Below are 14739 nucleotides of genomic sequence, written 5' to 3'. Positions count from 1 at the left end.
TCCCATTTTAGAGACAGAAGGAAAGCAAGAATCAACTCTTTTTTTGTTTCATATCAAGCTGAAAAGGGCGGAACTTGGGAAAGTACCAGTGCTTTTCTTCCAAGTCTGGGAAAACTATACAGTTTACATAGGCCAGGACACTGTTAGAGATATTTTCCCTTTAAAACACTGGATAAGGTCCATGCAGTCACATGATGTTCCCCATTGCTATGTACATTGTTTTAAGGGAAGGGACAAAACTCCCTCCCTGGAACTGCTGCTGCTTGTTGTTCATACTATGGAAGTGGTGAAATCCCACAACACAGGCTCAGTGTCAGCCATTCAGTGTGCACAGACCACACAACAGAAAGTTTGCAAAAGATCATGCTGCCAGTGAAGAAGGGCAAGCAAAACCTCTCTTCAAAGCCTCAGTTTCTAGCTAACCTCTAACCTGGGGTAGCACTGAATGCTGCACTGACATCTCCACCTAAACCCCACAACTGAGCCAGGCTGCCAAAGGAACTGAGTATCCCCACTCAGAGTTATGCCAAGATCTAAACATGGAAGCTGTGGCTGTTACCCTTGCAGCTGGGGGTGTGTGTGTGCACTCAAACACAAGTTAGTGCCTACAGTGCTGGAAGCAGCTCATGGAAAGTCTGAACTGTAAGATGCAAATCATTAAGAGTGCACATCACAACTTGCTCTGGGGAAAATTCCTCATTCAAGAACAGACACGCTGGTTACGTCTCCAGTTGCTGATTTCCTGACGTGTGAAAGTCCCATCAGTAAACATGAGAGCTCTGTGCTTACTGAAAGCATAAAGCAACGCTCTCAGTTTGCCAGAAAGAGCTGAAAGGGCTGGTTTTGCACACATGCATGGTGTTGAAAACCTCTGTGCTTCCTCCTGCACTGTGTGGAGAGGCCCAACAAGGAGTCAGAAGAGTCAAATGTTGTTCTTGCTTTTGACACCATGCAGGTATATGACCTTGGATAGCTTTCTTTGCCTAGTAACGGGAGGCCTGTTTGGCTTTCTGAAGGTGTTGGAACAATGCAGTAAATTGTAATTCAACTATGAACTTCAAACAATATCTATTTTTGGTCACATTATGCAATTCTGTACATTAAAAAGCCTCTAAGCTGTTTCCAATTTCTTAACCTGCTTCACATCTATACATTTTTGATACTCACTCCAGCCTGAAAAAGGTCAAGCATTAACAGGGTTTCCTCATCATCCTTACAAACGAAAAAAGAATTTTCCCTCACCATTTACATGGTCCTAGAGAGCAAGTAATGCAAATGTTGTCCTGAGCCACACATGAAAGAATTAGAACCTGATTTTTACTGCCAACTGTTTATTCTGACAAAGTGAGAATTTTGCACAATTTTTCTTAGATTTTTGTAGTTACATTGTGAGACTTAAAACTAACCAAAAAAAACCCCAAAAAACCTATGCCGTGGGTCATTTTTAAAATCCCCTCCATCCAGCTGCATTCAAAATAAGCTGCAATGCACCTGTCTTGTAAAAGCTTCCACAATGGTTAAATGTTCCTCACAAAGTCTTGTCTTATCACTAGTTTTATCTCTAGTTTACCAGGGTGTGACCCAGAGCAAGTCTCAGAAGTTTTAATTCCTCCCCTCCTCTAGTGTGGCTCCCAAGTATAATTCACAGGGCTTGTGAACCAGCTGTAAAATAAAACAAGAGCTTTCAGCCCCCCTTCCCAGATACCTCAGACACTCACAGAGAGCCAGCAGGCCAGCACAACGTAGAAGATGTTTGTAAAACACAGTGGGTCATTTTACATCCTTTTGGAACGGCAGCTCAATACTTTAGAAGATAGAACCATCCCCTGCAATTCAGCATGAGACACAGGCAACTGAAACAACTTTCTGCTTTCTGCCTGTTCCCTTATCTCTAAAGAGCTGAATCTATTGGGAATACTCTTACAATAAACTTATTAAGATCCATAAGATGGCCACAGACTGCTGCTAGGAAAGCATTACTATATTAAGAAGAGACTGGCTATATCTCATTAAATTTAACTAGATTCCCACTATTAAGCCCATTTAGGAGGCTGTATTAATACATTCCTCAGAAACATTTTCCTTATACAATTTTAAAGTCACACTGTGAGCTAGGGAATGGAAAAGAAACATCATGCACTGTCATGCAGAAACAGAGAATAAGAGTCAACTGCTTGGAGGCTGTCCCCTGGATGAAAGAGCAAGCCCATTAACAGGAGAAGGTGATAAAAAATCCATATGCAGCACAGAGCACCCCTAAAAGCCAAAACAACAACAGGCAATCGAGGTGGAGAGTGGAACAGACTGCTATGACTCATAGGCTATAAGTCTAGTCAGTGAAAAATCTGGCAGAAGTTTGCTGTTGGACTATGTACATTCCCAAGAGATTTATAGCTGCTTATTAAATCATCTGTTCCTCTTAAAACTAAAGAAACTGTATATGTTTCGCTGGATTTTACATCTGCTAGAAAGACCCATTAACCATTAGTACAGAGTAGAGTTTTTTCCTATTGAGTGAGTCATTCAAAAGATTTTAAGACCTTACTTGAGAGAGGAAGGGAAACCTACACAAGTGATGGGTTGCAGAGTGATCCAAAATCTGCTGCTTCAGGATGGGTCTCCCTCACTGGCATCTCTGTGTGCCTGGCTAATCCTCAGAATGAATCTTTTGAGTAACAAATATTTTCTGCAGAGGAAAGGAAAGGAAACAAGAACTTACTACAGAAGAAAGTTCTATTGAGGAAATAGTCATGCCTTCAAGAAAAAGAGCACTGTGGCTTGAGACAGGGTTTGTGGAGCAGGTTCATGGAGTGTGGTGACACCCAGGCACACAGTGGTGCCAGAGGACCTGTCAAAACATGAGGAGCTGGCAGTGTCATCAGTTTCCAGACAGAAGCTGCTACACTCAGGAGCTGGAGGGAAAACCCCACCAGCTCTGCAGTGTCATCTCAAAACCCAAAGGAACAGAAAAAGGAGCTGTGCACAGTCCTGCCCCAAGCATGAAGAGTGCTGCTTAAGCACTGGCTACTTGACAGGAGAGCAAGACAGAAGGATGAGGAGGGCTGTCATTTCCATCCTGGTTAGCTAAACAAGGTGTTTTGTTATCTCAGAGTGCTCTTGGAGCATCTCTGCCCCTCTTCATCCCACACATTATCCATTCAAAAAACCTGCACAAACAAAGAATGTTCCTTCTCCCATCTCCTCTCCTCTCAGTCTTACTTTTCTGCTCTTTTTTTACCCTTGGGCACATCCACAGATTAGGTCTCCAAGATAGCCATCTCTCAATGGTAATATACAAAGGTGTTATTAAATAGAAGCTATTTGCTGAGGCATAGATGGAGCTGAACATCCCAAATTCCCAGAAGGTAGGAAAGTTTTACAGATTTTAAATTACACCTTAAAAATAAACATAATCCATTTACATTTGCCAATCCTATGAGAATGCAGAAATACTGTGTCTACAGCTTCTTCAGTGTCAAGACTAGAATAGAGAGGTACTTTAAAAACACCCAAAATGCCCTTCAGGGTCAGACCAGCAATGCCTCTAGCTCATCACTGTCTTCAGAGGCAGTGAAAGGCAGTGCTAGTCAGGACAAGCCCGGGAACCTCGCTGCTTTCTGCCCCTTTCTCTCTGTCCGTGGGAGGCTGCAAGCTGTGGGTGAGCAGAGCTGAAAGCAGCGAGATTTACAAAATGTTGCTAACGGTGCTTTTGTTACTCCTGCTGTACCACTAAAATCCTAATAAGTGTAAAGCGAAGCACAACAGAAAGCCATGTGTGAACTGTTGCATTTAGCTGAAAAGTCAGCAACTTGGGAGCTCGAGAACACAATAATAAAAGCAAGACCCACACCAGCTCACACACACAGAACACTCAAAGCCTGTAAACGAGTGAGGATCGAACATTGTCGTGCCCATGGGCACAGCTGTGGCAGATTTGCTAGCACACACTGGATGGGGGGGACAAGAAGGGATGGGTTGCTCAGCACATTTCTCTTTCATGTTTTTGAATTGCTGCCTTGTTAAAGTCAATTTGCTAAAAAACATGACAAGATAATGGTAGGTCCTGCTGAATCGGCACAGCTATGCTATGCCAAACTGATTCCTGCAGTAAATCATGTGCACTCTCCAAACACAAAGGCAGGGCTGTACAGCTCTGCAAACTCGTTATTTACTTTTGCCAAAAATGACAAAATGTCTGTCAGACTTGTTTTCTCCTATTTATCTCAGCATTGAACTATCTTCAGTTTAGAACTCAATCAATACAGAAGGAACAGACGAGCACGGTGAATTTGATCTCCCAGCAATCTGTACAAAAACTGTGCCAGGATATGCTCAAGAGGTTAAAGCCCATCTCCAACCCTACAACTGCATGTGACTCGCTGCTTACCTGACACAGTAACTTTCTGATTAGTGTTTTCTGTCTTTAAAAAAAAAAAAAAAAAAAAAGGAAACTAAAAAAAAATATTGTGAAGGGGAAAGAATAGCATCATTATGGGAATATCCATACCATTCAGGGTGAGACATCATGACTAAGGCATAGCCATGTGCTACAGAAGTCAGGATGGTAGCATGGAAAACCAAGAGCATTAGTCAAGCCTGAGCAATCATCTTCAATCCTGACCAATCAAATCTTTTTCATTTGGCTTTCCTTCCTTAATGGAAGGCAGCTACACCAATTAATATCAGTTTCTTGCTCCATGTCAACTTTGCTCCCTGTGTCATGCAACTCCATATCTCACAACAGGTGAGCTTTGAGCAGCTCACAGCCCAACCCACCCCAGTGGATGTCACCCACCCACCTTCCCAGTGATCCAGCCAGGTAATAAACTTTTCAAAAGAAGGAGTGATCATTGCACTTCACAAGCACAGGAAGCACACAAGTGTTGCTGTCCATTCTCACCAGAGGAAACACCACATGAGAGCTGTTGTGAGAATTCCATCAGCCTTCCAGACCAGCACAGAACCTGAGTTAGCCCTTAGGCAAGTTGCTGAAGTCAATGCTCAGCTTTCAAGCATATGCTCAAGTATTTGGCTGAGCTGGGACCATTTTCAAGTGTGGGATGCAGAATCCCACTCAACGGTTGCTTCAATGACAGACAACAAAGTATTTTGATATATAATAATGCAGTAATTTATGAGGGTGCATTCTCCCTTTAACCATAATCTCATACTCATCTGTTCTTTGCAAGCAATTTTTTCTTAAGAAGTGTTGCTGCGCTCATCATCTGAAACACAGAACAGCTGCCAGCCACAATAGGAAACGATTTGCACTGGTTGAATGTATTTCTGAAACCCCACCAATTCCTCTTCATGAAAAAAAAAAAACCAAGCCAAAAAATCCCAAGAGCACAAGTAACAAGAAAACCCAAGAGAATTTGACAGTCTTTATTCTGTTCATTGTTGAGAAGTAAGGATCTTTGTTTTCTCTTTCAGACCATCCTGTTATTCACACAGTGAATCACAGACCTAACCAATTCTATAAATGGCAGTTCCCCGAACTCATGGTTTAAGTTTAGGTCAAAAGAAGATCATTCACATGTGAAGTATGACTCTCCTCTGGCAAAATAAAGCCATTCTGGTTCCTGACAATGCTATATTTAACTTATTTTTAACTGTCCTGATTTTCTGCCTCTTTTCCTCAAAACAAAAACTGGTAGACATCAGAAGAAAAAGATTCTGCAATCCTCAGTTAGAAAGGTCACCTGGAGGTGAGCTCAGAGCCAGGAGTCAGCCAGTGACAGCATGGACAGATTAAGACCTTCCAAACCCTAAGTTTCATTTTAACATGGTACCACTGACTTACCCAAAGTCACATGAACATCTCAATGCCTCAGTGCAGGGCTATAACAGTTGTTTACCTAATACATAGCTTATCATAAAGATGCAGTTTAGAATAACCAGATTGTTACCAATTGCAGATGATTAATGCTCCTCTGATGCCTTATAGAGTTGTAACCACTACCTTCACACTGAGATCATCAAGGAAACAAATTATGCCCTGTAAAACCTATTTAAAACAAAGCAAACACATATTAGGCAATATAGGTTTAAGCTTGTAAATTCAAGGTAGTACAAGGTAAATTAGGTAAATTGGACTAGTCCTCTACAAAAGCATAGCATCTGCCCAACAGAGGCTGCTTCATTAAGTGGGGTACATAGCTCTGAAGGCATAGTTCACCTAGACAGAGTTTTAGATGAACAAGTACCTGCTTGCACCTGCTAGTCAGGAGCTGAAATAACTGATAAGAAACTCCATCCACAAATACCTGAAGGTGAATGATTGTTCCTGTCCTTAAAGTGCCCCCAATAATGCAGACACCACACCAGCCACTAGGCTCCCAAGCTGACCAAGAGCATACAGCTATTTAAATATATTCAGGAGCCTGGGAATCTGCCCAGTTTTAAAGCTGCAACAGTGCAGTCAAATCACAGGACCCCCAAAAATCATACAGCAGAGTGACTAGCTGCTCCCCACTCAACTTGGTTATCACTGATGCTAGGAGATCTTCCTCCCACATGCCATGTTGTCAGAATCAACAGGTGAGTTTCTGTGCAACTTCAAATCCTGGAAGGGTTTTGGAGACACGGGGTTGGTGGAGGATTGGATCAATTTTTAATGGTTCAGTGTTTCCAACCTGTTTGTATTTTGTCTAATAGAACTGGATAGGCAATGAAAGGTGCCAAGACCAATCAAATCTCAAAATGCTTTCTTCACAATTAAAAACTTTGGAAGCAAATTAGCCTCATCTGTGTGGCTGGCAGGAAAATAAAAAGTTTCAATGCACAATCACATTTGATTTCCTGCAAAGCTCTGCTCTGAAAAGCAGATGCTACAGGAGAAGAGTGCCTGGGTTCACCTGTTCACCTTCAGTGCAGTTCCTGAAAGGGAAGCAAAGCAGATAGCATGGCCATAAGGCTGTACTATCCTGATGCAGGAGAAAGCTTCAAACTTATGAGTCAGCATCTCTTTCTAAATGAAAGACAAATGCAGTAGGAGAATGCCTCTGAAAAGTTATTGCTTTCCTCCTCTTCCCTTTCCCCCAGCTTTCTAGAGAAGGTACTTTTCAGACAAATTGCATACAGTATGTGCAATCCTCCTGCTTGGAAAATTCAGTCTGCTAATAAAACCAAATACAAAACAAACAAGAAGAAACATAGTTTTGATGGGTTTGCTTGTCGTGTCATGGCCCCCAGCTTCCATTCTCAAGGATTTACCAAAATATTTGTTTATTTACACAAAGCTGGAATTTTGGAGTACCAGATTCTCTTCTCATTGACCTCTGGCCATGCTTGGAGGTTACAGCAATTAAAGATATTTCCAGTGACATCAGTAGGGAAGTAACAGTGCTGTAAATAATAAGTAAGAAAAAAGTGTGGTTTTGTCCATCCCTTACCAATACTCCACAGTGTAAAAAAATAATAATGGAAGTTGTCTCTTCACCCCAGCCCTGAGCAAAGTGCCAGGTCCTTTCCCTTCAAGGAACAAAATCTCTGACCACACCAAGTAGACACAATCTTCTGTCACACCTCTCAGCTGGCTGGGAGAGGGACAGAGCCACAGACCCATCTCCTGCTCTCCCTCCAACACCAAACAACAAGTGGAGAGTGAAAAATAAGACAAAATTCACTTTACTGGGTTTAAGTACTTCATGCCTTGAAATAAATCACTTAGATGCTGTGAGATGACCTAAACAAATCTCAAAATTTTAGGAATAAATAAAGGTGATAGTCCTCCTATTAGGTTTACAGACCTTGAGCCTCTGGGACTCATGTTTTACAGCTTTCCTGTATAGCTATAAAAGCCAGAGAGGGTAAAGATTTCTGATAGTCACTTAGCTCCAGGAACTCTGGCCTTAAAAGAAGGTAGGAAAAAACCCAAATACAAAAAAAAAAAAAAATCCTACATTAAAATTGGCAGAGTTGACAAGAGTAAGGAAGAAAAGCTGTTGATTTTTTTCTTTTGCATTTACCACCCACTGTCTCCCACACAATAAAATTGGGTAAGAGCATATTGTGACAGCACTTCCAGGTCTTACTTTAAAATTCCTTAGTCACTGTAACTGTATACAGAGCAAACAAGGTCTGCTTCATTTGCCAGCAAAACACAGCAGCACCTGGACTACAACATGGCAGCCTCACAGGATGTGTAAAGATGAAGAGGAGAGAAATAAACCAGTCTGGAAATTGAATAACTGGAGGGTCAGATCAGCACATCCTGACCCAATGTGAGCAATGCTCCCTCTGATGACACAAACAAGAGATATTGATAACCATCAGGTGTTCCAATTATAGCTTTGTCTCTCTATGTGAAAGCTGACCGTTACTTCTTGCAGGATGCAGCCCCCATGTTTGACACAGCTCTAGCATCCCTACAGGGATTCAAGGGTGTGACAAAACCCACCGCATCCTACCTAATGAAGGTCAACCCTTCCCTGCTCCACCAGAGGGATTCATACCCAAAAAAATGGCACTTCTGGAGATGGAAAACAAGAACAACTTAGATGAGATCCACCAACCCAGGGTAGGAGGTTTTACACCATCAAACTTTCCAATATTTTCCTGGAGCAAATATCAACATATTCATGTGCACATTATCAGCATATTCATCTGCACATCAGGCTTATCTCAAGAGGCTGTGATAGTTAAGAACTTCTCATTCACTAGCTCTTCTTATAACCCCCTCCATAGCAACTCCTGCAATTACTGTTTCCACATGAATCATTACGTGCTGCCTACACTTCAGCCTCACGCCCCAAAAATATCTGTGTTGACTGCAAAAACACATGCTACCACAGACCTTTCTTACAGATCAAACTGCAAGCAAGCAAGCTGCACAACTTCCTTGCATGTTTATTTTGTGAACCTCACATGCAGTAACTTCATCTCCTAGAGAACACATGTGCAGCTCAGCCCTGGGGTACAGGCTGAGTCTGAGGTTCCCTTCTGTGGGGAGGCCCTTGCTAGGGATGGTTACTGTGTGGAAGTACATTGTTGAAGCACAGATCAGCCTGTGAACATTTCTCCTTGGATGTAGAGCTCCCTTTGAACTCTCTCATAATTGCAGCGACCTTGTGCACACATGTTCATTGCTGGAGCTGTGGGTGGGAGGTGCATCTGGTGCCAGCTCTATGCAAACCGTGCACAGCTTCATTCTCAAGACCACTGAAGTCAACATGGGCCTTTCCACAGGCTTCTCAAGCTTGAGGCCAGACTCACATTCCTTCATTGTAAAGGACATCAGAACCACACCGAGTGTTTTCAGGCAAGTGTTGAGTCACCACCCTACTGCTGCAAGGCCAGGAGAGTGACCTGCTCAGCCAGCTTTTTCCACAAGCCCTCAAGGCAGACCTTATTCGCTGCACTCCCTGTGCTGGTTTTCTTCTCACCAACACAGAGAAAAATTAGACATAAACTGGCCATGAAGAGTCTTAGGCTAGAAATATGGAGAAAATTACATTCACCCAAATTCTTCCTGAACACAAAAATGTCCCTCTCTTCAGCACACAACTGCCCACCTCAGCTTTACCCTGGCACATCAACAGGCAGGAGCCCCAGCCCATCAAGACTCAACCACTTTCTCAGTCTGCTCTTCAGGAAGTGAAATGTTAGACCCTTCCTTGCTTTGCCCTGGGGTAAACTCATAACTCACCATTTGGCCTCCAGAAAGGAAGCCCTACTGATCCTTACTCATGCTCAGTAGCACTTTAGTCACTGAGCTGTCTCACAGAGCCCAGAAGAAATTCCTACATAGTAAATAACATGTGCCATTAATTATGTCAGTGCTTGGTCCACATCAGAGCAGCTGTCAGGGCCCCAAGTGCACCAACAACCCTTAAATGTCCTGTCCAGCAAGACCCGTGACTTGTACCCCCAAAGCCACTGCCCAAGGGACCAGAAGCCTGGGATAAGCTCAGGCTGAGCCATGCTGCAGGTTTGACCACCCCCAGCTCTGTCCTTGCTGGGCCTGACATGCTGCATGGATTTAGCTTGGTCCCAGCTCTGCCCTCTGCATCTACGCAGTGATCACTGGGCTACCAGTGACATCTGTCACTGTCACCAAGCTGGTCCCAGCTGAGCACCATGGGACATTGCTGAGGTCAGCGGGAGCAGTGTCCTACCTGTGCTGGGGTCACCCTCAGCTCCTGGCTTCTCATGGTTCAGCCTTTGCTCTCTGCTCCCTGACAGTGCCATGAACCACACACCATTTCCGTTTGCTGGTCACCCTCTCTGGCTTGACAGACCCTGGAGCATGATTAGGACAAGCATCATGTGATAGCCAGGGGCTGGCATTGAAGGGGAATTTTGGAGGAAGGAGAAATATCAGAACACCTTTTCAGAGGGATTCAACACCTTGGTTTTAACCCATGGAAAATCTGAAGAAGTAGCAGCTAACCTGTATCAGAGCAGGTTTGGGAAACTGGGTCACTGGTTTTCCTGATGATTAATTCCAGGGTAAGATACTGATCTGGTTCAGACAGAGTTCAAAACATCCCTGCTTATACAATCAGATGCATGAACAGGAAAGGCACCTTTGCAAGCAATCATCTCTCTTCAAACAGAAATAATGCATCACAGAAACACACTATTTCCTGTTCACAAAAGGGCTGGTGGATAAATTCAATTATTCACACTTAAGGTTCTCAGCCATCCAGACTTTCCAAGCTAGCCTGAGGTTAAAACAAAATCTTAAAATAAGTTTCTATTCCCACAGAAACAAAGCTTTTGCCATTTGCATTAAATGCAATGTGGCAGGGAGCATCCTTACAGCAAAACTAGAACTGCACCAGAGAGTTTTCCTCAGGATATGCAGCAATCTTTGTGAGCACTCTGGCCTCACCTTACTCTCTGCCTGTTGGGAGTGCAGGCTGGAGGCACTGGAAGAAAACCAGAGGCCAGTTTTGGTGCTGTTTTATTTTTGGTCTTGGACAGTCACTCCTCCTCTTTACGTATCATCCTTTCAAACAAAACAAATAAACAAACCTTCTTCTCTCTTTCCTGCTCATAGGTAGAGACAGAAATCAAGAGAGCTGATTTCCACTAAGAACAGACACCAAGAACCAGCTGCACTGTATGAACCTCAGAAGTTATTGCAGGTTCTGCAAAGTGGCACAGTGATGTGCAAAACTAATACAGCCAACAATGAAGTATATGATCAACAGAGAAATTACACAGGCAGGTTTAAAATCTGGGTTTTTTTTCAAAATAGTAACAAATGTACAGGCATCTTCATAGGTGACATCCTACACTATATGCTACCAGCAAACCAAGATAGAATTTCTGGACACAGATTATTTTGGTTTGGGATAGATACCATTTTACAAACAGCTGTCTAGTTTCTAAATCATCTACCTGCATTGTCTGATTCCACCCACACTCCACCCCTTAACAGTGTTGTCTTTAAGTAACCAGCCAAAAGCTCTTGCAGTATCACTGCCTATTCTGGGTATCTTTGGTTTTTTTGCAGGGAGGATCAGGGGTTTGGCAGGGAGAGATTGTGTTTGGGTTTTTTATTTCCCTGAAGTTAAAAAGGAGGCTTTGCCCTTCAGCCTTTGGTGGTTATTCAGGTACAGATGCCTACAAAAGTCACTCTCATATTCTGAGAACAAGTGCAAGGACAGTATGAGATAATAAAGAGCAAAAGTGGGCTGGAATGTGTGTCCTGGGAGTCCCACAGGTAGCCCAGGTTTCCAGGAGGGAAACCTGGAGGAAGAAGAGAGATCCTGTATGTTCTCTCCCTAAGGACTACTTTAGGGCTCTAACATTGTCTGTGTTGCTCTGTTTCAATACTGCAGGCTTGCTCAAAAAACCAAAATTCAACTTCCCCAAAAGACACTCAGTTCTGCAGGTACTTGTATATAACAGCAACCACATTCATAAAGTTTTAATATAATAAAGAAAATACATAAAACAATGCTCAGCAATGAGCACAAGCCTTATGGGAACATAGGTCATTTGGAACTGAATCCAGAAGTTTAAATCATTAGGTTTCTGGATGGCAAAATTAGCCTGGCCTCATCATGAGACCTAACCTTCCCTCAAGGGTCACAAAACAGGAAAGGCTGGGACTAAGAACAACAATAACAGCAAGAAAATAAACTTTATCTGAAACTAATCAGTTACTAATGATTTGAGGAAGATTATGTCAACTCCCCATGTATGGGTTCTTTATCAGAAAGGGTCAAGCACTGCATGTCAAATAACAGATGTGACTTGCACATTGATCTGCATTTAAGGTACATGTTCCTCAATTACTCACATTCCTCAAAGGGACAATGGGGAAGGATTCCCAGCATCACAGGAATATCTACTGAGGGCTCAGGTTATATACAGTCAGGGTATTCCACTTTCCACAGGATCAAGTGCTTTGATGTGACCTTTCTTAATGAAGATGTAAAGGTCCACTCCTCTACAGTCACCCAAAAGTAGGTTGTAGCAAGGTGGGGGTGGGTTTCTTCTCCCAGGTCAGAGCAGGCAGGATGAGGGAAAACAGCCTCAACTTGCACCAGGGGTAAGTTTGGGTATAAGGAAAAACTTCTCCACCAAAAGGGTGTCAAGCACTAGAACAGGCTGCCAGGGAAGTGGTTGAGTCACCATCCCTAGAGGTATTTTAAAAGCCATGTGGATGTGGCACTTAGGGACACGGTTTAATGGTGTACTTGCCAGTGCTGGGTTAACAGTTGGAGTCACTGATCTTAGAGGCCTTTTGCAACCTAAAGGATTCTATGGTCAATTCAGAGTATTTTATTATATTCAGATATATAGAAAGAGCTGTCTGTAATGCAAGAAAAATATAGAATATTCCACAAGATTTTTGTATTGCTTCCTAGAGAACTCCAATTTGCTGGCTGGATTTCAAGATCCTAGAATTTGGCTCCTGTTGCTTCTCCTTGCTCAGGTATTGCCATTTCTCCTGATGCCAGCCTGACAACATTTCCAGTGTTTTTCATAAGCATTGTCTCAGACCACACTGCTCAGATCCATTTGTGCTGCAAGGCTGCAGGCAGCTCCAGTTCAGAGAGAGCTTGCTGGAGGCATGAGCTGTGCAGCAGAAAGCTGTGCTGATTGCTCCTCTATGGAAAAAATGAAAATGCCTCATGTCCATGCACATAGATTTGTTGGAAGCAGTTTGCTTCAAAATTTGTGATATAATCAGTTCAGTGTTAATTACACACCAGTTATGAATATTGATGCCCAGATCCTTCTAAGAGCTGAATTTCTGCAGCTGGAGAGGCCAACAGACCCTCTGTTACCGGGATTTTGATGAGAACTGTCCTGAAGTTTTACAAAAATATGGACACATGAGGAATGCCTCTCTGTACTGTCTGCAGGCATTCTCCTCACATGAAATGAGGCATAGAGGTTTTCACCAGACACACGCTTGCCAAGAGTTATAGCAGGTTTTGATCTATCCCCTTCAGCACCCTCAGGCCTCATCCCCAACAGCTGAGACACTCTAGCTAAAGTCTCAGTGAAACCACTGCCATTGATGACATTTCCTCTGACCAGGGAGGTCAGGGATATATTTTGGCCAAGAACCTTAACGACCCAACAGCACTAAGACAAACCTTTTCCAGCTATTTGTCTGCATTCTTTAGGCATGAGGACATGAAGAAGGGGAAGCACCGAACTATGTAAAGCTGTGAAGGAAAGAGAGGCATTCCATGCTACAAAGCTGTTCCAGTTAGCATCTCATTTATATTCTGGGATATAAACATAACTTCTCTCCCATATGTGATAAAGATTCCCATACATAATTTTTCAAGACCAATGCTGCATAGAACTACTTATAGCCAGTCACCCCACAACCTCTGAGAATTTTTAGTGGGTGACATCTTTGACCTCTTTTTAGTAAACTACCAATAAATGCATTAAAGCCAACAAGTATTTCTCTGCTTCCTGTCTACTTCTTATATCTGCTTTTATTACATCAAAAAGGGATGTTTGATACTGCTTACAGGCATGGCTCGTGCATGTAGAAAGACTGAGAAATCTGGCTTCAGTCACCGACTTTAGCCCACCCTGGAATATGAATAAAGGTAATAAAGGACAGTCAATGCAAAAAAAAAAAATCTGAGGAGAACTAAGACTTGTTAGACTTGTTAGCAAACAGCATAGCATAAACAATAAAGACAGGTATAGAGAAAAATTAGAAGATGAAGTAGGAGGGTACTGTGCCACCCAGAATCTTGCCAAAGCCAAAAGGAGCAAGAGATGTGTTTAAATAGACAAGCCTGTCTCCAAGCTGAAATTCCCAAAAGAAACTAAGAGTTCATTTCTTTCTCTTATTCATGCATACTTTAGAAACCTCTGGAGACCGCTCTGCAAACTGGAACAATACAACAAAATGTCAGGACAATAAATGGGGCATTGAATCTCTGCCTGCTGCTGGAGGAAGGCCTTTTCTGACTCTAGGGCAGTACCTTCTTTTCACTTCCCAACAGCAAAGCACTGCAGGGTAAGCGTTGTCTTCAGAGTCACCTCAACAAAGAGTGAGGCAGCGCAGCAGTACTTGTCTGGATCAATTACCTTCAAAAATTTCTAGTTGAAATTCACCTTGCCACAGGTATATCTCACTATTCTTTTGTCATCTCTTCTATGATGTCATAACAGGTATGTTCTTAGAGACACTGATAAACAGAAGGAATCCATTTTATTTTTCTATAATTCTGAGGAAATTAATTTCAGTTCCATTTCTGCTCCCAAACTCCAAGAAGCTCCATGCATGCTGCAATATATCAG

At 42.7% G+C, this 14739-nt stretch overlaps 1 protein-coding gene across 5 annotated transcripts in view; it reads right to left on the bottom strand.

Moving 5' to 3' along the window:
- DENND2B (DENN domain containing 2B) overlaps nucleotides 1-14739 on the bottom strand; it is a 153329-nt gene that overhangs the window by 124243 nt on the left and 14347 nt on the right. Inside the window, exon 1 of one of the 5 annotated variants that reach the window (XM_059848888.1) lies at nucleotides 2569-2587. The exons of 3 other annotated variants lie outside the window; for them this stretch is intronic. The gene's annotated coding sequence lies outside the window, so the exon portion shown is untranslated. Of the gene's footprint in view, nucleotides 1-2568; nucleotides 2588-14739 lie in introns of those variants that run through there. One more of the 5 variants, XM_059848893.1, reaches the window with a different exon arrangement.

Source organism: Haemorhous mexicanus, chromosome 6 (genome assembly GCF_027477595.1).
Source record: "Haemorhous mexicanus isolate bHaeMex1 chromosome 6, bHaeMex1.pri, whole genome shotgun sequence".
NCBI classification, from domain to species: Eukaryota; Metazoa; Chordata; class Aves; order Passeriformes; family Fringillidae; genus Haemorhous; species Haemorhous mexicanus.
The sequence above is the reverse complement of the archived record's forward strand: the minus strand, read 5'-3'. Positions and strand labels throughout refer to the sequence as shown.